The sequence below is a fragment of the Phyllobates terribilis genome, unplaced genomic scaffold, assembly GCF_046119375.1.
Source record: "Phyllobates terribilis strain yellow unplaced genomic scaffold, ASM4611937v1 Scaffold_386__1_contigs__length_1829782, whole genome shotgun sequence".
In the NCBI taxonomy this organism is placed as follows: domain Eukaryota; kingdom Metazoa; phylum Chordata; class Amphibia; order Anura; family Dendrobatidae; genus Phyllobates; species Phyllobates terribilis.
In genome coordinates this window covers 1,149,817-1,173,840 of record NW_027363146.1, presented here as the reverse complement: position 1 = coordinate 1,173,840, position 24,024 = coordinate 1,149,817, and positions in this window count along the sequence as shown.

Here is a 24,024-nt window from a genome sequence, read left to right as displayed (position 1 = left end):
CCAGTATTTGTATAACCCTGATTGTTGTCTTCTATTAGTCTGTGGAACAATGAATGTTGATTAAGCTTTGTGTGGACACTGTGGCTTGTTGACTCCCAAGACAGGAGGACAAACTATGCAAATTCATTAAATGCTCAAACATTGAGACCTGAGCGCTGCCCTTTCCCCCAAACCTGTGAATGTGTACTTGCATGGAGAACTGTGACTATTTTAAGTGACATGTGCTTCTGTAGGAGAGACATGGGACAGAGATTGAAAGAGACTTGGAACAGAAATTAGAAAGAGATTTTACAGGGAGAGTCAAGGTTCAGATTCTCTGAGAACATCAGCTTGGTAGTATGGCTTTACCTAAAGAGACCCAGATTTGGATTCTACATGATTCTAGCCTAAGGGTAAATAGCCCTGACTAGAAAGATATGGATCTGCTCCATTAACCATCAGAGAGCCCATGGATACATTTGGGGAGACCAGGTTGGGACGATGAAGTCACCTGGCCCCATGGATATGTTGTTTGGGGTTGCCAAGAGGGACCCATTGGTCGCCTGGAACTCATGTAGACATTCGTAAAAGCCAGATTCGGACTCACCAGCCATCTGGCCCCATGGAAACTCTCGGAGAGGCCAGGGTGGGACCCGCAGGTCTCTTGGCCTTGTACCTTGATGGACTGCTAACTTCCTAAGCTTGCCGCTACCTTCTCTATGTGGGGGCCCACCAGTAGCTGGGGCCCACTGATTGAGGTAGTTGACCCTGGAAGTCTCAAAGTCGCAGCTGTTCTATCCCAGGCAGGCGGAGCGGAAGGGTGAGACTGTGTAATGTTGTACCATCTTGGGTATTTGCTGGGACTGTTCTATGTGTTTATTGTCCTATTTTGTGGTTCAATAAAGTATTGCCACGCTGTTTTACCCTCACCCCTGTGTTGTCTGAGTAGCATTACGCCCACTGAAGACCCCGGATCTTCACACCATACATTAAATGTTGGATAACAGTTGCTTAACTCCTTAAATGCTGTGCTGAAAAACAAGCACGGTATCTAAGTTGATAGACATAGGGAGGATCTCCTTTTCTCTCAGTATCTCTAAAATGCGCAATAATGGAGTATTCAGAAGTACAAAAAAAAATAAAGTGAAAACCACAAAAATAACTTTTTTTTACATTAAAACGTGTTTTGACAAAAAAATCACAAGCAAATATAAACCTATGGTAATTTATATTGCAGCATCTGTAACTACCCAAACTATAAAGCCATCACATCATTTATCCTGACTGATAAATGGCATAATAATAATAACACCACAATTGTTATTATTGATCATTTTGGCATCACCCTAAAAAAAAAATCCACCAGAATATATTACCTGTACTGCATTATAAACTCTGTACAGAGAAAAAAACGTAAAAAAAATTAGGCATGGATCTTTATCCCCTTAACAACATCTGACATACTAATACGCGTCTGTGCCCTGGGACTTAAGAGCCAGACCCGTATTAGTATGTCATGGCGATCGCGTGCGCACACAGGCTGTGCGGGCGCGATCACTGCCGGGTGTCAGCTGATTGTCACAGCTGACACCCGATACTATGTGCAGGGAGCGGTCCTGCACCGCTCCCAGCACATTAACCCCCGCGATGCTGCGATCGAAGTCGATCGCAGCATTGCGGGGGCAAGGGGAGGTGATCGCAGATACTCACCTCCTCTTCCGGCTTCCAGCGCTGTCTGCAAAGGCTTCCCGGGTGATGCCATGACGACCCGATGTCGTCATGACAACATCTGGGTCACCAGACAGCAGGAAGATTGTTTGGACATGCGCAGTGCATCTCCAAACAATCTTCTCACTGTGCAGCGCTGACAGCCTGCATGGCACAGGGATGGTGCTGCATTCCTGTGCCATGCAGGCGATCAGAGAAAAAAAAGTGAAAGTCCCAGAGTGGGACAAAGTAATAAAGTATATAAACTTTCAGAAAGTGAAAAAAAAAAAAAAAAATTGCAAAAATATAAAAAAAAAAAATAAAAAAAATAATCCACCAAAAATAAAAATATAATGTACCCATCAATAAATATTATTATAAAAAAATAAAAAAAACAAACAATAAAAGTACACATATTTGGTATCGCCGCGTCCGGAACAACCTGACCTATAAAACTGTCCCACTAGTTAACCCCTTCAGTGAACACGGTAAAAAAAAAAAAAAAAAAGACGCAAAAAACAATGCTTTATCACCATACCGCCAAACAAAAAATGGAATAACACGCGATCAAAAGACAAATATAAATAAAAATTGTACCTCTGAAAACGTCATCTAGTCCCGCAAAAAACAAGCCGACATACAGCTCCATCGGCCGAAAAATAAAAAAGTTATAGCTCTCAGAATAAAGCGATGCTAAAAAATATTTTTTTCTATAAAATTTCTTTTATTATGTAAAAGCCCCAAAACCATAGAAAAACAATATAAATGTGGTACCGCTGTAAACGTACTGACCCGAAGAATAAAGCTGCCTTATCAATTTTACCACACGCGGAACAGAATAAAAAAAAAAAAAAAAACAATTCCTGAATTGTTGGCTTTTGTTTATTCTGCCTCCCAAAAATCGGAATAGAAAGCGATCAAAAAATGTCACGTGCCTGAAAATGGCACCAATAACAACGTCAAGTCATCCCGCAAAAAAAACAGCCGTCACATGACTGTCTGCCAAAATCTGGAAAAATTATAGCTCTCAAAATATGGCGATGCAAAAACTAGATTTTACAAAAAATGCGTCTTTTAGTGTGTGACAGCTGTCAGTCATAAAAACCTCATATGATTCTGGTATTGCTGTAATCACACCGACCCGAAGAATAAAGTCGTCTAATCACTTATACCGCACAAGGAACGGCGTCAAAAATAAACTCTTGGGTTAGGATTGGGCTAGGGTTAGGGCTGGGTTTGGGGTTAGGGTTGTGCTAGGGTTAGGGTTGTGCTAGGGCTAGGGTTGTGCTAGGGTTAGGGTTGTGCTACGGTTAGGGTTGTGCTAGGGTTAGGGCTGGGGTTGGGGTTAGGGTTGTGATGGGGTTGGGATTTTTTTCAAAAGTAAGAAAAAAAGATGACGATATGGCGACTAGTGTTGAGCGCAAGTGCTCGCTACTTGAGTTTGCATCGGGTGCTCTGGTATGCATTGAGTATCGTGGGTATTTGAGTGACATGCTCGAGTCTCTGCCCCATATGCTTCGCGGCCAAAAAAACTTTACGGGGAATGCCTGCCATGCACGAGCGATCCCCGCATGTTTTTTTTTGGGTGTCTAATAACCATGAAACATGCGGAGCAGGGACTCGAGCATGTCACTCGAGCACACGCTGTACATGGTGCATACCTGAGTACCCGATGCAAACTCAAGTAGCGAGCACTTGCGCTCAAGACTAATGACAACTTATTCAATATGATGACCTAATGTAAACAAATTCTGTGTCGTACCTCTGGGTTCAAAATGTTCACTATACACCTTAATAAAATCCTTGAGGGGTATAGTTTCCAAAATGGGGTCACTTGTGGGGGGGCTCCACTGTTTAGGCACATCACGGGCTCTCCAAACGCGACATGGTGTCCGCTAACAAATTGAATGGAAAATCGTCTCAAATTGTTAGCGGACGCCATGTTGCGTTTGGAGAGCCCCTGCGTGCCCAAACATTGGAGCTCCCCCACAAGTGACCCCATTTTGGAAACTAGACCCCCCAAGGCACCTATCTAGATGCATAGTGAGCACTTGGAACCCCCAGGTGCTTCACAAATTGATTCATAAAAATGAAAAAGTGTTTTTTTTTTCACTTTTTCATTTTTACGAATCAATTTGTGAAGCACCTGGGGGTTCCAAGTGCTCACTATGCATCTAGATAGGTGCCTTGGGAGGTCTAGTTTCCAAAATGGTGTCACTTGTGGGGGAGCTCCAATGTTTGGGCACACAGGGGCTCTCCAAACGCAACATGGTGTCCGCTAACAATTTGAGCCGATTTTCCATTCAATTTGTTAGCGGATACCATGTTGCATTTGGAGAGTCCCTGTGTGCCCAAACATTGGAGCTCCCCCACAAGTGACCCCATTTTGGCAACTAGACCCCCCAAGGCACCTATCTAGATGCATAGTGAGCACTTGGAACCCCTAGGTGCTTCACAAATTGATTCATAAAAATGAAAAAGTGTTTTTTTTTTCACTTTTTCATTTTTACGAATCAATTTGTGAAGCACCTGGGGGTTCCAAGTGCTCACTATGCATCTAGATAGGTGCCTTGGGGGGTCTAGTTTCCAAAATGGGGTCACTTGTGGGGGAGCTCCAATGTTTGGGCACACAGGGGCTCTCCAAACACAACATGGCGTCCGCTAATTATTCAAGCAAATTTTACAATCAAAAAGTCAAATGGCGCTCCTTCCCTTCCGAGCCCTGCCGTGCGCCCAAACAGTGTTTTTTCCCCAAATATTGGGTATCTGCGTGCCCAGGGGAAATTGCACAACAAATTTTGGGGTCCAGTTTTTCTTGTTACCCCTGTGAAAATAAAAAAAATTGGGTCTAAAGTAACATTTTTGTGAAAAAAGTTAAATGTTCATTTTTTTCTTCCACATTCAAAAAATTCCTGTGAAGCACCTGAAGGGTTAATAAAGTTCTTGAATGTGGTTTTGAGCACCTTGAGGGGTGCAGTTTTTAGAATGGTGTCACTTTTGGGTATTTTCTGTCATAAAGACCTCTCAAAGTGACTTCAAATGTGATGTGGTCCCTAAAAAAATGGTTTTGTAAATTTTGTTGGAAAAATGAGAAATCGCTTGTCAACTTTTAACCCTTATAGCTCCCTAACAAAAAAAATTTTGGTTCAAAAATTGGGCTGATGTAAAGTAGACATGTGGGAAATGTTATTTATTAACTCTTTTGTGTGACATATCTCTCTGATTCAAGGGCATACAAATTAAAATTTTCAAAATTCCAAAATTTTCAACATTTTCGCCAAATTTCCGTTTTTTTCACAAATAAACGCAAGTGATATCGATGAAATTTTACCACAATCATGAAGTACAATATGTCACGAAAAAACAGTCTCAGAATCAGGGGGATCCGTTGAAGCGTTCCAGAGTAATTACCTCATAAAGTGACAGTGGTCAGAATTGTAAACATTGGCCCGGTCATTAACGTGCAAACCACCCTCGGGGCTTAAGGGGTTATATAAATAACCAAATGGAAAAGTTCATACCAGTCATCACCCCCCATGGATGAAGCGGAGAACGCTCCGGTGGTCTGCATCTGATCCGGAAGTGATGATTTTGTCATCCAGATGTTACTTGATCGCTGATTCACTGCACAGGTCAGGAAAGATCTAATGACACACTGGTTCAGACGCCTGTCCGGCCAATCTCAGGCTTCAGCATCGGTCACATCTGGGCGGCTTAGTCATCGTTTCTATCTAGAGTGAGTATAGCAGGGGGACGCACATTTGTTTGTTATTTTTAAAAGATCAACGCCAAAGAAAAAATATTGGATAACTCATTTAAAAGTAAAATAATGGTAGCTCTCAGAAAATGTAGACAGAAAAAAATATTTTTATTTTTACAAAGTGATTTTATTGAGCAAAGCTTGAAAGCTTCAAAACCTTCTAAATTAGGTAAAGTGCTAAAAATAAAATAAATAACATTTTTTTTCACAAAATGCAGCTTTTTTTGTTCATCTTTCCTACAAATAAATGGAATTAAAAAATGATCAAAATGTTGTCTGTACCCTAAAATAGTACCACTGACAGCTATAGATTGTCCTGGAAAATTTAAGCCCTCGTATAGCTTTGTCAACAGAAAAATTAACAAGTTATTGCTGTTAAAATATGGCAATATAAAATCAAATATATTCTTTTTCCCTTTCCAGATTTCTGACACACTTGTACGACGTACATGGGGTGATTGTGTACGTGGCCCACTCGTTACAGTGTGGGTGCTGGCTGTGTTATACAGATGGCACCGGCCTCTAAACAGCAGCTACTGAAAATAGCACCGATTGTTGCTGTCAATTTATGATAGCGGCATTTAAATCGTTTTTCACCATGTGGAGAAAAACTATGGGCGACTATTGCTACCAGCCCCCACCACGCACAATAGAATAGTGGGGGCTACTGGATTTGACATTGTTCAATATCACCAAACAAATTACAAAACATTTGCATGCTGAAATCCCCTAAAGGAAAAATATATAAGTTAAAAAAATAAAGAGATATTGAAAGAATAAAAAAATCAAAAACTCAAATGATAACCTCGTCTCCTCGTTTTCAGCAAAGAAATGTAAAATAAATAAATATATGTATATATAGGAAACATATACTGGAACAGCACCATTTCACATTCACTCACGGTGGGTGCCAGGCCTCCAAGCAACCTGTCCAAATTGCATCTGAATAGAAAAATGTAAGAAGACAGCACTCCAGATAAATTACATTTTTAGAAAAAATGGACTTTATTGAGCCCAAATGGCGACGTTTCGGTTCATAGAACCTTTCTCAAGCCTTGAATTTATCTGTAGTGCTGCCTTATTATATTTTATATATATATATATATATATACATATATATATATATACACATGTATATATATAACAGCACATTTGGTAATGTTGCATTTGTAACACATATGATAAACGCTGTAAATAAATAAAAAATTTAAAAGCCCCAAAAATTGTAATAAAAAGCAATCAACAAGCCGTAAGCAGCCCCCCTTGGTATTACTAAAACCAATAGCTTACGCTGGAAAAAAACAAGTCCTCATACAGCTCAAAAAAAATGAATTGGTCTCTGAAAATAGCGACACAAGGCAATTTATTTTTACGAGATTCCGGCTTTCTTAACCCCCATCTCCCTGTCTTTGACGCGGGCAAGCTGAGCCTATATTTTTGACAGCAGATGATGGCTGTGTTATTCAGCCATCACTTGCCTCTAACAGCTGCGAATGGAGCAGAGCTCCGCCCATAGCTATTAACCATCTAAATGCTGCTGTCAATCTGTGACAGCGCCATTAACAGCACGGTCTGGGGAAGAACTCTTCTTACTGCGCACTGGCATCACCGCGACGTGATCGTGAGGCGCCGGGTTGCCATGACAGCTGGGGGTCTGCTGAAGACCCCAGTTGCTCACAAGTACTGACAGTACTCCGGTGAACGCCAGATTCTAGTTGGCGTTCATAGGAGATCTGAGACAGAGATTTTTTTCTATATACAGCAATATAGCGGCATTGCTGTATAAAGTACAAGCGATCAGAAGATCAGACTAACAATTACAATGAAAAGAAAAAAATATTTAAAAAAAAATAAAATAAAAAAAATAAAAGTTCCAATCACCCTCCTTTTCCCTCATTAAAAATAAATAAAAAAATCAAAATTTACACATAGTGTGGTATCGTGATTTCTGTATCAAAATATAAAATTAATTAATCTGATCAGTAACGGCGTAATGAGAAAAAAATGCAACATGAGGCGATGGAAACATCATATGTACCCCAAAATTGTATCAATAAAAACATCAGCTCAGGGCGCAAAAAGCGAATCCCTCGCACAGCCCCATCCACCAACACTTGGAAACCTATCGGGTCTCAAAAAATGACAACACAAGGGATTTTTTTTTTTTTTTTTTACAAATTTCTGATTTGTTTTCTACACTTAAAGGTAAAAACGATGTATGTTTGGTATTGGTGAAATGGTACTGCCCCGGGAATCATATTGTCAGGACATTGTGACCATATAATGAACGCTGTATATAATAAATACTGAGTTGGGGGATTGCGCTTTTTTCACTGCAGTTGGAATTTATCAGAAGATAAAATGGTGACATTCAATAGCAGAACTCGTCCCCAATAAACAAGTCGTCATACGGCGATATCAGCGGAAACATCAGAAAGTGACGGGAAGAAGGGAGGAGAACAGCGAAAACGCAAGAACTGATAATCGCCGGGAAGTGAAGGGGAAGCAGGAAATTCTACTCATCAGTTTGGTAACAGCCGCCATCATGCCACCGGAGAACCAGCACCGGACATTATTACCGGCCAATAAACCCCCAAACACAACGATCTGTTATTATTCCTTTATTCCTCGGCCCCTGGATGCAGATTATATGGACAAGTGACTGGAGCCATTAATAAGAGGAGATCACTCAGCAGATAACGAGCCGCCGTACGGATCCACCGACAGAAGAAGGAAAAGTGATGGAGGAGACATAACAGGGCGGAAATCAGAGCTGTCAGGAAGGGGTTAAAGGGCATTTATTCCATTAGTAGGAATATGGTATCTATAGATTTGGTGTCAGCTGAATCCCCCAGAATAACCCAGCAGTGCAGAGACCCCCATCCTCCATGTATGTATGTACACTGCTATCTATAGACACACATACATCCACAATGCCCACAGCTCGTACATCGCACAGCCTCAGCCGGGGGCTCCACCACCCGGCAGCACAGACCCCGCTCACCACCTCAGACCCCCGGGGTGAGCGGTCATATCGCTGCTGGCTCTGCTCCTCCGTCCTCAGCAATTTGGTGACATCCGCGCTGATGGGAACACTGCGCGCAGGGCGTGGCTTCTCACTGTAACAGACACTGACGTGTTGTCATGGAGAACTCAGGGGCGTGGTCTCTATAATGGGCGGAGTCTCCTGGGAATGGGCGGGGCCTCCGGTTTATAGTGTTCCGCACATAATAGGAAGTAGCAGCAGTGCATGCTGGTCTATGCAGTCTAAGATCCGTCCTGCTGCTGCTGCTCGGGGAAGATGGAGAGGGACAGAGAGCAAAAGGACAGATCTGTGAGAGGAGAGAGAGATGAGAATCTGTGTGAGAGGGGACATCATGGGGGCAGTCTGTAATAGTGGGGGGACTATGAGGAGCCTGCTGTATGAGAGGGGACTATGGGGAGCAGGCTGTATGAGAGTGGACTATGGGGAAAGTGGGGGGCTATAAGGAACTGGCTGTATGAGAGGGGACTATGGGGAAAGTGGGGGGCTATGAGGAGCTGGCTGTATGAGAGGGGACTATGGGGAACAAGGCTGTATGAGAGGGAGCTATGGGGAAAGTGGGGGGCTATGAGGAACAGGCTGTATGAGAGGGAGCTATGGGGAAAGTGGGGGGCTATGAGGAGCCGGCTGTATGAGAGGGGAGTATGGGGAAAGTGGGGGGCTATGAGGAGCAGGCTATATGAGAGGGGAGTATGGGGAAAGTGGGGGGCTATGAGGAGCAGGCTGTATGAGAGGGAGCTATGGGGAAAGTGGGGGGCTATGAGGAGCTGGCTGTATGAGAGGGAACTAAGGGGAAAGTGGGGGGCTATGAGGAACTGACTGTATGAGAGGGAGCTATGGGGAAAGTGGGGGGCTATGAGGAGCAGGCTGTATGAGAGGGAACTAAGGGGAAAGTGGGGGGCTATGAGGAACTGACTGTATGAGAGGGAGCTATGGGGAAAGTGGGGGGCTATGGGGAACAGGCTGTATGAGAGGGGAGTATGGGAAAAGTGGGGAGACTATGAGGGGCTGGCTGTATGAGAGGGGACTATGGGGAGCAGGCTGTATGAGAGGGGAGTATGGGGAGCAGGCTGTATGAGAGGGGAGTATGGGGAGCAGGCTGTATGAGAGGGAGCTATGGGGAAAGTGGGGGGCTATGAGGAGCAGGCTGTATGAGAGGGGACTATGGGGAGCAGGCTGTATGAGAGGGGACTATGGGGAAAGTGGGGGGACTATGAGGAGCAGGCTATATGAGAGGGGAGTATGGGGAAAGTGGGGGGACTGAGGAGCAGGCTATATGAGAGGGGAGTATGGGGAAAGTGGGGGGACTATGAAGAGCTGGCTGTATGAGAGGGGACTGTGCGGGGACTACCAGGAGCAGGCTGTATGAGAGGGAGCTATGGGGAAAGTGGGGGGCTATGAGGAGCTGGCTGTATGATAGAGGAGTATGGGGAAAGTGGGGGGGACTATGGGGAACAGGTTGTATGAGAGGGAGCTATGGGGAAAGTGGGGGGCTATGAGGAGCTGACTGTATGGGAGGGGAGTATGGGGAAAGTGGGGGGACTATGGGGAACAGGCTGTATGAGAGGGGACTGTGGGGGGACTACGAGGGGCAGGCTGTATGAGAGGGGACTATGGGGAGCAGGCTGTATGAGAGGGAGCTATGGGGAGCAGGCTGTATGAGAGGGAGCTATGGGGAAAGTGGGGGGCTATGAGGATCAGGCTGTATGAGAGGGGACCGTGGGGGGACTTTGGGGAGCAGGCTATATGAGAGGAGACTATGGACAAAGTGGGGGGACTATGTGACCAGCCCAGGGGATGGGGATGACTCGGTACCCGTGCCTTTGCCTTGGGGATGTCGTGGTGGTCGGCTCCCGGGCCCGTACCCTGGGGTCTCTCTTTAAAAGGGTGGATATTTATTAATTTTAAGAAAGTTCGTGACGCCACCTGTGGTTTCTGGTGAGAATCACCAGCGCTGCACAGTCCACTGAGGCCGATGATAAGGCAGCTTGATGGTATAGCTCCCCAAAGGTGGAGCTAGGCCTCAGGACAGCGTATGAATGGGGAATGCAGGACAGGCGAGACCCAGCCGGGTCAGAACAAGAACAGGGACAGACACGATAGTCACTTCAGTACCTTTTACTGATGGAAATTCAGGCACATCCCGGAGCACTGTAGGGTGAAGGGTGCATGTCAGGATGCTCCCCAATGAGCGGGTTTAGGGCCTCCTGTTTCTTGCTTTCTGCGTAGTAAGTTTCTGACCTGCCTGGAGCTAGGCCTAACTTTGTCTCTGTCCTGCACTGGCTGACGTTGTGGTTGGGCCTTCTCTTGGAGTGCACGCTCCCGGCTTACGGGGCCTACGTGTCTCCTGGCTCTGTTACGTATCAGCGCTTTAGCGATCCTGGGGCTTGTAGTTCTCCAGGGATTCCGGTTATATCTTACTGGGTCATAGAGATCCCGTTACACTTCGGACCCGGTGTCCGGTAAATTCTTCGGGGTGAGCCAGTTAAGCTCCTCTGCCCCCTATGTACTAACTCTCCTCTCACCTTCGGCCTACTCGGGCCCTCACTAGGCTACTCACACTAACGGCAGCTTGCCGCGCTTCACCGATCTTATGGCGCCGGCACACCTAAAGCTCACTACCCTGAGCTACACTGAGTCTGGACTGTGCGCCACTGCAGACTGACCTCTCTCTGTGTCTCACTCTGCAGGAACTCTCTCAACAGACTGCTGAATCACTCTCTGTCGACTCCTGTCTGGCTCCACCTTCCCTATTTATCTATCCCTAACGGGCTCCCTCTGCTGGTCTGAGATGGAAGGTGGAGATGTGTGAATGGTTATGGGGGCCTCTTGTGGAGGAATCCATCAATGCACACTTCTAGGATCTGTGATACCAAGCGCAGCTGGGCGTCACATTCCCCCCCTAATTAAGCTCAGCACTCCCGGGCTGAAGTACATTTTATAAAACAATAACAATAGGAATCATAAGCAATACAAGAACAATCTTCCCTTTATGGGATGCACCAAGCTTAAACGTTACATAACAATAACAAATACAAAGTGTCCTCAGAGTTAAAGTCTCCTTTGGTGAGTACTTGGTGGTTTTGAGGGACCTGTCCCAAACCCTCAACGTAGGCCCTGGGGTGGCTGCAGGGCATGAAGATCCCGAGTTGGACCTCCAATAGAGCCACTCCAGACAGGTTTTCCTTCTGAGGTCACCTAAAAGGGGCACTCCAAGGAGTGCAATTATATACAAAAAGCAGTTTTTGGGCTGCACATAGTCCTCAGCCACGAAGTTCTTAAGTAATTAATAAAGACATTAAGGAGGTAAAGTGTCCATATAACTTGAACTGTTCGATAATAAAGCAAAGCATAAAATAATACACAATTAATACAGTACATTACAATTTAATACCCCAGGGGTAACTATCTACATTTTCAGAAATTTGACCATTTACTGAGTGTACCTAATAGGGAGTTTACCTCTCTTGCTACGTATTTATCTGCGTAGTACCGGGATGCGTGAAGTACTAGTTGGTGCACTACCTCCCAATATGTCAGCACTAGGTGTGGAGGGGCTACATAACTGCATTGACCTCTCTACTGGGCTAGCAAGCATACCATTGGCTGGGCCTTCTTGCTCTGTTCCATCCGGGGATCCTTCTTCCGGGATTCTGCTTGAGCAGGCACTTCTGCAGCACTTATAGGTTCTTCTTGCTGTGGGTAGAAGGTAATTACAGGGATGACTGCTGCTCCTCCTAGTTGAGGCCAATCTGCCAGGAAATCTCCTAAGTCAGTGTGGATCACTTCTTCTTTAGGCTCCTCTGGTTTGGTGAGAGGCTCTTCTTCTTGGGGTTTCAGTAAGTCTGGACACAACTTTAGGTGGTCCCTGGACACTGTAGCAGACGTTCTTCCTCCATCTCGACTGATTATGCTAGTCTTCTTGTTATCAAGCCTTGACGGTAACACAGTGTAGGGTTCTCTCTCCCACTGGTCATCAAGTTTGTGATTTTGTCTTTTCCTTTTCAATACTGTTTCACCAGGTGTGAAAGGTTCTGCGGGTGCGTTTTTGTTGTATTGAGCTTCCTGCTTTTCTCTCACCCGAGTAAGACTGTCCTCGACACAAGCTTGTACTCTTCTGTACTGCTTTTGTCTGGTGGTGTCCCAGTCCTCAGTGGTCATATCAGCTTCAGGCTCAACAACACCAAGCTCCAGATCCATGGGCAGCTTTCCTGGCCTTGTCCGCATGAGATATGCCGGAGTGCAGTTGGTGGAACTTACTGGTATATGATTATACAGATCCACTAGGTCTGATAGTAGGTCTGGCCACTGATTTCTCTCCTCAAGTGGTATGGTCTTTAGCAGGTCAATGCTGATGTTGTTCATCTTTTCGCAGAGACCGTTGGTTTGTGGGTGGTACGGTGTAGTTCTTATCTTTTTACACCCGTACAAATGGCAGAACTCCTTGAACAACTCAGCCTCAAAGGCCGGGCCTTGGTCCGTCAGCACCTGCTCAGGATAACCATGGGGTCTACAGAAATACGCTTGGAACGTCTTTGCTGCTGTCTCTGCCGTCAGGTCTTTGACGGAGGCGACCACCAGGAAACGTGAGTAGTGATCCACCATGGTCAGAGCATAAGAATACCCTGACCTGCTGGGGGACAGCTTGACATGGTCCAGGGCCACGATCTCCAGGGGCCGAGTCGTCTTGATGGGTTCCAGGGGTGCCTTCTGGCTACTGTAGTCTTTTCTTCTCAGGCCACAGGATCCACAGTCTCGGCACCACCTCTCAATGGAGCTCGACACTTCAGCAGGGTCTCTAGCTTTTTCCAGCCAAAGTGCCCCGCCTGATCGTGGTAAGCCTCTAATACCATCTGGATGTCTGTCTTCGGGACCACTATCTGCCATACCATCTCATGGGTTTTCGGATTGACGTACCTCCGGCACAGCTTCTCACTGTAGATAAACAGCCAGCTTCTCTCGTTCCACAGCTGCTTCGCTTGGAGAGACGCTTCCTTCTCCAGGTAGGCACCTTCTTGGGTTATCAGCTCCTTGATACGGCTGACAACCGGGTCACTGTCCTGGGTCTCTTTCCAGCTGTCGTGAGGCAGGAGGTTTAATGTTTTTCCACGCTGCTTCCTGGTGGCTCGTTGCTCGTGGATCATCCCACTCCGATGAAAGGCAGGTAGCTCAATCTCTTCCAAGTCATCCACTTCTTCTTCTGTGTCTGACTGGTGAGGCATCCTAGACAGGGCATCGGCGTTGGCGTTCTTGCCGCCCGCCCGGTATTTGACTGTAAATTGGTAGTTTGACAGCCGAGCCATCCATCGTTGTTCCAGTGCCCCCAACTTAGCTGTTTCAAGATGGGTCAAGGGGTTGTTATCAGTGAAGGCAGTGAACTTACTGGAGGCCAGATAGTGCTTGAACCTTTCAGTGATGGCCCAGACCAAGGCCAGGAACTCCAACTTGAAGCTGCTATAGTTCTCTGGGTTCCTCTCAGTCGGGCGGAGCTTCCTGCTTGCGTATGCGATCACTTTCTCTTGGCCATTCTGCTTCTGACTTAGAACAGCGCCCAGTCCTTCGTTGCTGGCATCTGTATACAGCAGGAACGGTTGGCTGTAGTCAGGGTAGGCTAGGATCTCATCGCCTGTCAGGATCTCCTTCATCTCCTGAAACGACTCGGCTTGCTCCTTACCCCAGTGAAATGGGGGATTTCTGCCATTCGGGGACTGCCCTACCAGGAGGTCTTGCAGGGGAGCTGCTTTCTTAGTGTAGTCCTTTACGAACCTCTGGTAGTATCCTACTAGTCCCAAGAACTGATGCACCTCCTTGAGGTTCTTCGGCTCCGGCTACTTCTGGATGGCTGTGACCTTCTCCGGGTCTGGTGCTACCCCTTCTGGACTGACAATGTGCCCCAGGTACTGTACCTTTCTCTTGAGCAGGTGGCACTTTGAGGGCTTCAACTTCATCCCATACCGGGACAGTGACTCAAATACCTCTGCCAGGTGTTTCAAGTGGTCCTCGTACGTTCTGGAGTACACTATTATGTCATCCAGGTAAATTAACACAGTCTCGAAGTTGCAGTGTCCCAGGCAGCACTCCATCAAGCTCTGGAACGTTCCGGGGGCATTGCAGAGTCCAAACGGCATACTGTTGAACTCGCAGAGTCCCATCGGGGTGCTGAAGGCCGTCTTCTCCCGATCCTCCTCAGCCACAGCTACTTGCCAGTACCCACTAGTGAGGTCAAGGGTGGAAAAAGTAATTTGCAGACTTTAAGGCAGCTAGGGACTCCTCTATGCGTGGTAAAGGGTATGCATCTTTATGTGTAATGCGATTTACTTGTCGGTAATCTACACACATTCTCATGCTCCCATCCTTTTTCCTAACTAGCACTAGGGGAGCTGCCCAGGGACTACAACTATCCCTTATTCCCCCGCCTTTCTCATGTCGTGCAACATTTCTTTAGCCTTCTGGTAGTGAGCTGGTGGTATAGGCCTGTAACGTTCTTTGATTGGGGAATGGTCGCCTGTGGGGATATGATGTTGAACCCCCTTGTAATGCACACGCCCGGGCTGAGCGGCGTGTGCGTGTGATTCCACTGGACCGTGCTGGAGAGTGAATGCCTGGAGGGGCGTAACTAGGTATTCACCCGATCCGACCAGGGTCGCACGACGGCATACGACGCCAGTGCACCAAGGAGGAACCGAGCAGAGGGACCAGGTGCTACTCCAGGACAGACCCCGGACACGGCTGTTGACCCACACAGGGGAATACAGGAAGAGACTGGCACACAGACTGGTGGGAACAGGCAGGCACGACTGGTATGCAGGCAGGCGGGTATGCAGGCAGGGGGGTACAGGCAAGCACGGCTAGAGTGCAGACAGGGAGGCACTAGCAGGTAGGAACACAGGCGGGATAGGACCCAGTACACACTGGCACTCAGGAACAGAACCACAGATGTGGCGGACAAACACAGCAGAGTGAGGCCGTCCAGAGAGGTGAGCGAGAGCAGGGCAGGACGAGACCGCCTGGAGCGTTGAGCAAGAGTAGAGCAGGACAAGGCCGCCTGGAGCGGTGAGCAAGAGTAGAGCAGGACAAGGCCACCTGGAGCGGTGAGCAAAGGGTCAGAGCTGAGCGAGACTGCCGGAGCAGTGAGCAAGGAGTCAGAGCAGAGGGAGACTGCCGGAGCAGTGAGCAAGGAGTCTGAGCAGAGCGAGACTGCCGGAGCAGTGAGCAAAGGAGTCAGAGCAGAGCGAGACTGCCGGAGCAGTGAGCAAAGGAGTCAGAGCAGAGCGAGACTGCCGGAGCAGTGAGCAAAGGAGTCAGAGCAGAGTGAGACTGCCAGAGCAGTGAGCAAAGGAGTCAGAGCAGAGCGAGACTGCCGGAGCAGTGAGCAAAGGAGTCAGAGCAGGCTAGAACCGCCGGAGCAGTGAGCAAAGGCAGAGCAGGCTAGAACCGCCAGAGCAGTGAGCAAAGGCAGAGCAGGCTAGAACCGCCGGAGCGGTGAGCAAAGGCAGAGCAGGCTAGAACCGCCGGAGCGGTGAGCAAAGGCAGAGCAGGCTAGAACCGCCGAAGCGGTGAGCAAAGGCAGAGCAGGGGGGACAGGGCTCTGTTCACGCGGAGCAGACAGGAAGGGAAAGGCAGAACCAGATACCCACAGGGTACTTGCAGTGAAGTAGTTAGTGGACCACAAACTCACAAACGGGAGTACAGTGACAACGAGCAGGAGTTAGGTACGAGTTCAGACTCTGCAGAAAAAGGAAAGGTACGGACATAGAGAAACACGGGAAACAGGCTAGAAGAGTATACAGACAAGAACAGACACAGTAGCGGGTCTAGGTAGCAGCCCCTAGAAGGCGGGAGGAACAGGCTAGGAGCGTGTTCAGACAGGACAGACAAGATACAGGAGCGGGTCTAGGTAATCGGCCCCTAGGAGGCGGGAGGAACAGGCTAGGAGCGTGTTCAGACAGGACAGACTAGATACAGGAGCGGGTCTAGGAATGCAGCCCCTAGAGGGCAGGAGGAACAGGCTAGGAGCGTGTTCAGACAGGCCTGGAAATACAGCCTCCAGGATAGGCAGACAAGAGAACACAGAAGGGACCTGGCACATTCAGAGTGCAAGAGCACACTAAATGAAACACAATGCTCAGGCATGGGTTAATTGGAGCAGCTGGTTTAAATACCAGGTGACAGACAGCAATAGGCTGAGGACGCACAAGGGGTGTGCCTGCAGCAGGTACAAAAAGCAGGAAGTGATCGGGCGCCGCCCTTAAGCAGCAGCACACAGAAGCAAACAGACAGCATGGAGGGAAGCCAGAGAGACATTCTGGATTGGAGATCAAGTGCGCGCTCTTGCACAGTGGGAGATGAACCACTATGCAAGGAAGCCGCCAGGTATGTTACACCCCTTAACCCGCCCAAAGTCAAGTGGATGTTTACTGAATACCTGTGAGTATTCTTGAACCACCCGGTGTACACCCTGTTTTTGATGGGCAGGAGTGGTGTCTGTCCCAACATGGATCTGTTGACACCAATCCTCCACCTGGGTTGCAGGGTCATTATCCTCCACTTCGTCTGGTGAAGTTAAGGACTCCGCCTCATGAATACAGTTGTTATTTACAGCATTTAATTTGGCAACAGTGGCATAACGTGGCAGTCTGACCTCATCTTCCCCTAAGTTGAGAAGACGGACAGGCACCCTCCCATTACGTACATCTACCACTCCCCTGGCGGTTAAGAGCGTGGGTCTGTGCTCGGACCAAAGGGGTTCTACTACCGTCTGGTAGCTCTGTCCTCTAAGACCTATGGCAGCTCTACACCAGATGAGCATTTCACTCATTGGGGGGATGACAATGGGTATTGGGTCTGTTACCCGCACGTTACCGATTTCACCGTCTGTTAACCTTACTTGCTGTTGATACATCAGGACTCGGATCTCCCTCTGCAGTGCCCTCCTTTGTCTTGGCCTGGCAGTGTCGGCGATCTGTTGGAGCAAGAACACAACTTCTCCCAAACAGTTACCAACAATGTTAGTGCCAAGTACCATATACAGGTTGGTGTCATCAGGATTAGTCTCTACTACAATTAGCCCCTGGTCCTTTAGCTCCACTCTCCCCACCTTTACAGTCACATTCTTAACCCCGAGTAGGTTAAGGGGGAGTCCATTTGAGGCATATACAGAAAGATTTGGAGCTGGCGGACATAGATCGTCCATGGACCAGAACCTCTTGTAGAGGACGTCAGGCATGATGGTTACCTGAGAACCTGTGTCCAGCAGGGCGTGCGTCGGGATCCCGTCCAATACAATGGACAGGAAAGGTCTTCCTCTGACGAACCTGTTGTACCAGTCTGATGGGCCTAGTGAGTTTACTCCTGGTTGTCGGCCCTCGGACCCAGGGTTTTCTCGTTTAAAGGACAATTCTGGGCGATGTGTCCGGTCTTGCGGCAGCGGTAGCAGGCAGGGTACTTCTGTGGATGGTGCTGGTCACTGGTCCTCGGCGAGGGTGGTGTTGGCCTCCTCCTCCTTCGCATCCAGTGGACATCCTCAGGGCTATCGGCTAACAGGATTTTCCCTCCTTCCTCGGGCTCCGTCCGCAGCTGCAGAGCACTCAGCACAGTGGTCAGGGTTTTGCTCAACTGACGCACTTCCGAGTGCAGACTGTCCAGTTCTTTAGGGAACGTTGGTGGAACCTTAGCTTCAGCAGCCACTGGGGTAGCCCCACCCTGGTAACATTGGATGGTATTTGTTTCCAGGGGCTGCAGTCCTTTTATAGCCATGTCCTTAAGATTGTCAAAGGTGGCATCTGGATGGTCCAGGGACCACTGGAGACCTCAGTCCCCGGACAAACTGTTCCTTCAGCATTTTGTTCTCATTCTCAACGCTGGTTGGACTAACCTGGTTCACAGCCCCTTGAAGATGCCAGGCATAGTCCCGAACATTGTCCTCCGGCTGTTGGGAACAGCTGTAGAACCTCATCCGGAGGTCCGCCTCAGTAAGGTCCTCAAAGACAGTCTGTAGTTTTTGGAATATTGCAGACACTGACTCCTGGTCTGCGGCCGACCATGTTTCCACTTCCCGTTCCGCAGCATCGGTCAGTTGTCCTAATACAACGGCGGCTCTTTGTTTACCTGTCATGGAGTACATGTCCAAGATACCACATATCTTCCGTTTGAATCCAGACAGGGTATCTGGTTTGCTGTTGTACTGGGGGAGCCACTTTGCTCCAGGGATGTACGGCAGAGTCATGGGAATGACAGGGGTTACAGGCGCTGCTGGTGGTGCGGCGGCTTCGGCCTGCTCATCATCGGGCGCGGGTTGAACCTCAGGGACATTGGCCGGCATGTCTGCGTTCTGCTGCTCGTCGGACATTCTGGCGCCCCCTAGTTAACCGTGGCCTACCTTCTAGTTTTTCTTCCAGTAGGCCGCAACTCCGCAGGTGACGGTTGTCTTCAGGACCTTGCGTCCTACGTCAGATCGTTCAGCGACGCTCCTTACAGGACCTGGCGCTTCCTGGTTTGACGTCGGAGCGCGGGGCGTGTCCGGGACTTCGCGCTCTTTTGCAGGTACTCCCCTAATTTTCCCGCGGTTATGCCCTTCTTCTCGCTCGGCGGCCCAACAATGGCGGCAACCTTCACCACAACTTTACGTACACAGTTCAGAATAAAGGCGCACAGTACCCGGTGGCAACGGACATAACACTCCGTCGTTGCAACGGGCACGCGATCCTGTTCGTGACGCCAGTTGGAGATGACCAGCCCAGGGAATGGGGATGACTCGGTACCCGGGCCTTTGCCTTTTGGGATGTCGCGGTGGTCGGCTCCCGGGCCCATACCCTGGGGTCTCTCTTTAAAAGGGTGGATATTTATTAATTTTAAGAAAGTTCGTGACGCCACCTGTGGTTTCTGGTGAGAATCACCAGCGCTGCACAGTCCACTGAGGCCGATGATAAGGCAGCTTGATGGTATAGCTCCCCACAGGTGGAGCTAGGCCTCAGGGCAGTGTATGAATGGGGAATGCAGGACAGGCGAGACCCAGCCGGGTCAGAGCAAAAACAGGGACAGACATGATAGTCACTTCAGTACCTTTTACTGATGGAAATTCAGGCACATCCCGGAGCACTGTAGGGTGAAGGGTGCATGTCAGAATCCTCCCCAATGAGCGGGTTTAGGGCCTCCTGTTTCTTGCCTTCTGCGTAGTAAGTTTCTAACCTGCCTGGAGCTAACCCTAACTTTGTCTCTGTCCTGCGCTGGCTGATGTTATGGTTGGGCCTTCTCTTGGAGTGCACGCTCCCGGCTTACGGGGCCTACGTGTCTCCTGGCTCTGTTACGTATCAGCACTTTTGCGATCCTGGGGCTTGTAGTTCTCCAGGGATTCCGGTTATATCTTGCTGGGTCATAGAGATCCCGGTAAACTTCGGACCCGGTGTCCGGTAAATTCTTCGGGGTGAGCCAGTTAAGCTCCTCTGCCCCCTATGTACTAACTCTCATCTCGCCTTCGGCCTACTCGGGCCCTCACTAGGCTACTCACACTAACGGCAGCTTGCCGCGCTTCACCGATCTTATGGCGCCGGCACACCTAAAGCTCACTACCCTGAGCTACACTGAGTCTGGACTGTGCTCCACTGCAGACTGACCTCTCTCTGTGTCTCACTCTGCAGGAACTCTCTCAACAGACTGCTGAATCACTCTCTGTCGACTCCAGTCTAGACTAACTCCTGCCTGGCTCCACCTTCCCTATTTATCTATCTCTAAGGGGCTCCCTCTGCTGGTCTGAGATGGAAGGTGGAGATGTGTGAATGGTTATGGGGGCCTCATAGAATCATAGAATGGTAGAGTTGGAAGGGACCTCCTGGGTCATCTGGTCCAACCCCCTGCTCAAAGCAGGATTCACTAGATCATCTCAGACAGATGTCTGTCCAGCCTTGTTTGAAGACGTCCATTGAAGGGGAACTCACCACCTCTCGTGGCAGCCTGTTCCACTCATTAATCACCCTAACTGTCAAAAAGTTTTTTCTAATATCTAATCTGTGTCTCCTCCCATTTAGTTTCATCCCATTGCTTCTAGTCTTTCCTTGTGCAAATGAGAATAAAGATGATCCTTCTACAATGTGACAGCCCTTGACATATTTGTAGACAGCTATTAAGTCTCCTCTCAGTCTTCTTTTTTGCAAGCTAAACATTCCCAAATCCTGCAACCGTTTCTCATAGGACATGGTTTGCAGACCAGTCACCATTCTGGTCGCTCTTCTCTGAACTTGCTCCAGTTTGTCTATGTCTTTTTTAAAATGTGGTGCCCAAAACTGTACACAGTATTCCAGATGAGGTCTGACCAAAGAGGAGTAAAGACCGATAATGACTTCACGTGATCTAGACTGTATGCTTCTGTTAATACATCCCAGAATTGTATTTGCCTTTTTTGCTGCTGCATCACACTGTTGACTCATGTTCAGTCTATGATCTATTAGTATACCTAAGTCTTTTTCACATGTACTGTTGCTTAGCTCTATTCCTCCCATTCTGTATATGCTTTTTTCATTTTTATTGCCCAGATGTAGTACTTTGCATTTTTCCCTGTTAAAAACCATTCTGTTGGTTGCTGCCCACTGCTCCAGTTTATTTAGGTCTTTTTGAATCCTCTCTCTCTCTTCTCTAGTATTAGCTATCCTTCCTAGCTTTGTGTCATCAGCAAATTTAATCAGTTTACCCTCAATTCCTTCATCTAAATCATTGATAAAGATGTTGAACAATACAGGTCCCAGGACGGAGCCCTGTGGTACCCCACTTGAGACATTCATCCAGCTGGATGTGAAGCCATTTACAACCACCCTTTGAGTCCGATCACTAAGCCAGTTATGAATCCACCTAACAGTTGCCTGGTCCATTGCATACTTGGTCATTTTTTCAATAAGGATGGTGTGAGATACTTTGTCAAATGCTTTGCTGAAGTCAAGATATACTATATCTACAGCATTTCCCTGATCCACCCAGTCAGTGATTCTGTCATAGAAGGAAATTAAGTTAGTCTGACATGACTTGTTAGTTACAAACCCATGCTGACTCTGGTTAATCACTTCATTCTTATCCATGTACTTACATACATGTTGTTTAATAATTTGTTCAAAGATCTTTCCTGGTATAGAAGTCAGACTCACCGGCCTATAGTTCCCTGGGTCCACCTTCTTCCCCTTTTTGAAGATAGGAACAACATTTGCTCTTCTCCAGTCTTCTGGGACTTCTCCTGTTCTCCAAGAATTTTCAAAGATTATGGAGAGTGGTTCTAAAATTTCTTCTACGATCTCCTTCAGTACTCTGGGGTGTAATTCATCTGGACCTGGAGACTTGAACTCATTTATGTTAGCTAAATATTCCCTCACAATCTTTCTGTTTACAGATAACTTGGATTCCTCTATTCCTTTAAAAGGACAGTGAAGATCAGTTGATGTTACATTTTCTTTCTGAGAGAAAACAGATGCAAAATAGGAATTAAAAAGTTCGGCCTTCTCAACATCCTCTCTTACCATTTCTCCATTTTCATCCTGTAAAAATCCTATAGCATCTTTGACTTTTCTTTTACTTTTGACATACCCCCAAAATCCTTTTTTATTGCTTTTGACATCTCTTGCAAGCCTTAATTAATTGTCAGCTTTAGCTAACCTGATACGTGCCCTGCAGGATCTGCAGACTGCATTATAATCTTCTTTAGATATGCCTCCCTCTTTCCATTTAATAAACATTTCTTTCTTTCTTTTTAGCATGTGTTTAAGTTCTGTGTTCATCCATCCTGGTTTCCTTAAATGCTTCCCATTCTTCCTACTTTTCGGGATTGTTAACGATTGTGCTTTGAGAATCTCATTTTTAAAAATTTCCCATCCTTCCTGGACATTTTTGTCCTTAAGGACATCCAGCCATTGGATCCCTCCTATTCTCTTTCTAAGTCTCTTAAAATCTGCCTTTCTAAAATCTAACCTTGAAGTTTGAGTCTTCACATGTCTTCCTCCTCTAGTTATCCAAAATTCTATAATAGCATGATCGCTGCCTCCTAGGGTCCCAGCCACCTTTACCTCCTCAACCATTTCCTCCCTGTTTATAAGGATTAGATCCAAAGTAGCAGATCCCCTTGTTTTCTCCCCTACCTTTTGGAAGATAAAGTTGTCAGCAAGAGAGGATAAGAATTTGCTTGACCTGTTAGTTTTACTTGAGAGAGATTCCCAACAAATGTCTGGATAGTTGAAATCTCCCATGACCACTACGTCATATTTTTTGGAGAACTTGGTCATTTGATACATAAAGAGTTCATCCATATCTTCAGCTTGTCCAGTTGGCCTGTAGTAAATGCCTACAATGGTGTCCTTTCCGTTGTTCTCTCCTTGTATTCTTACCCAAACAGTTTCCACAGAACTCCCAGTCTCTGAAGCTTCAATCTCTGTGCAGATATACACTTTTCTAACATACAATGCAACACCTCCTCCTCGTTTATCAAGTCTGTTTCTTGCAAATAAGTTGTATCCTTTTAGCCTTTTATTCCAATCATGTGTATCCTCCCACCAAGTTTCAGTGATTCCAATGACATCATATTCCTTTTCCTGCATTAGTAGTTCCAATTCTCCTTGTTTGTTGCCCATGCTTTGTGCATTTGTATAAAAACATTTTAGTTTGTGATTGGTTTCTCTTCCTCCCATATTTTTATTATTTAAATTGTTTTGTCTTTGTTCTTCCTTTCCACTTCCAGTAGCAGAGATCTCAATAGTATTTGTCAGCTGTATGGCTTTTTCTGGCCTTTTGCTTCCCTTCCCACATTGTTCTAGTTTAAAGCTTTTCTGATGAGTGTAGCAAGGCGACTTCCAAATACATGTTTTCCAGTCTTCGCAAGGTGCACCCCATCTCTAGCAAGTAGTCCATCGTATAGGTAATTCATTCCGTGATCCAGAAATCCAAATCCTTGTTGACGGCACCATCGACGTAGCCAGTTGTTCACCTGTAGAATCTTATTCCACCTCATTGTTCCATGGCCATCCACTGGGAGGATGGATGAGAAGACCACCTGCGCTCCCAATTCTTTCACTTTCTTGCCTAAGTCTTCAAAGTCACTGCAGATGGTTTCCAGGTCCTTTCTTGCGGTGTCATTTGTCCCCACATGTATTAGCAGGAATGGGTAGTGATCTGTAGGTCTGAAGAGTCTTGATATCCTGTCAGACACATCTTTAATTTTTGCTCCTGGAAGACAGCACATTTCTCTTGAGGTTATGTCTGGTCTGCAGATAGCGGCCTCTGTTCCTCTTAACAGGGAATCCCCCATGACCACCACTCTCCGTTTTTTCTTCACAACATTCTTCTTTCTCCATCCAGGAGGATTCTGAGGGCTTACAAGGTTATTCATTGCTGGCAAAGTCTTATTTTGCTGTATTTCTTCATGGTTCTCCTGCGAGAGAGCCTGGTACTGGTTCCTGAGCAGTATGGGTGCTGACTGCCTCTCGATCCTCCTGCTTCTGTGGGTCACATGCTTCCATTCCTCTGTTTCGTCAGGTGCAGTTCGAATTTCTTCTCTTTCTGAATCATG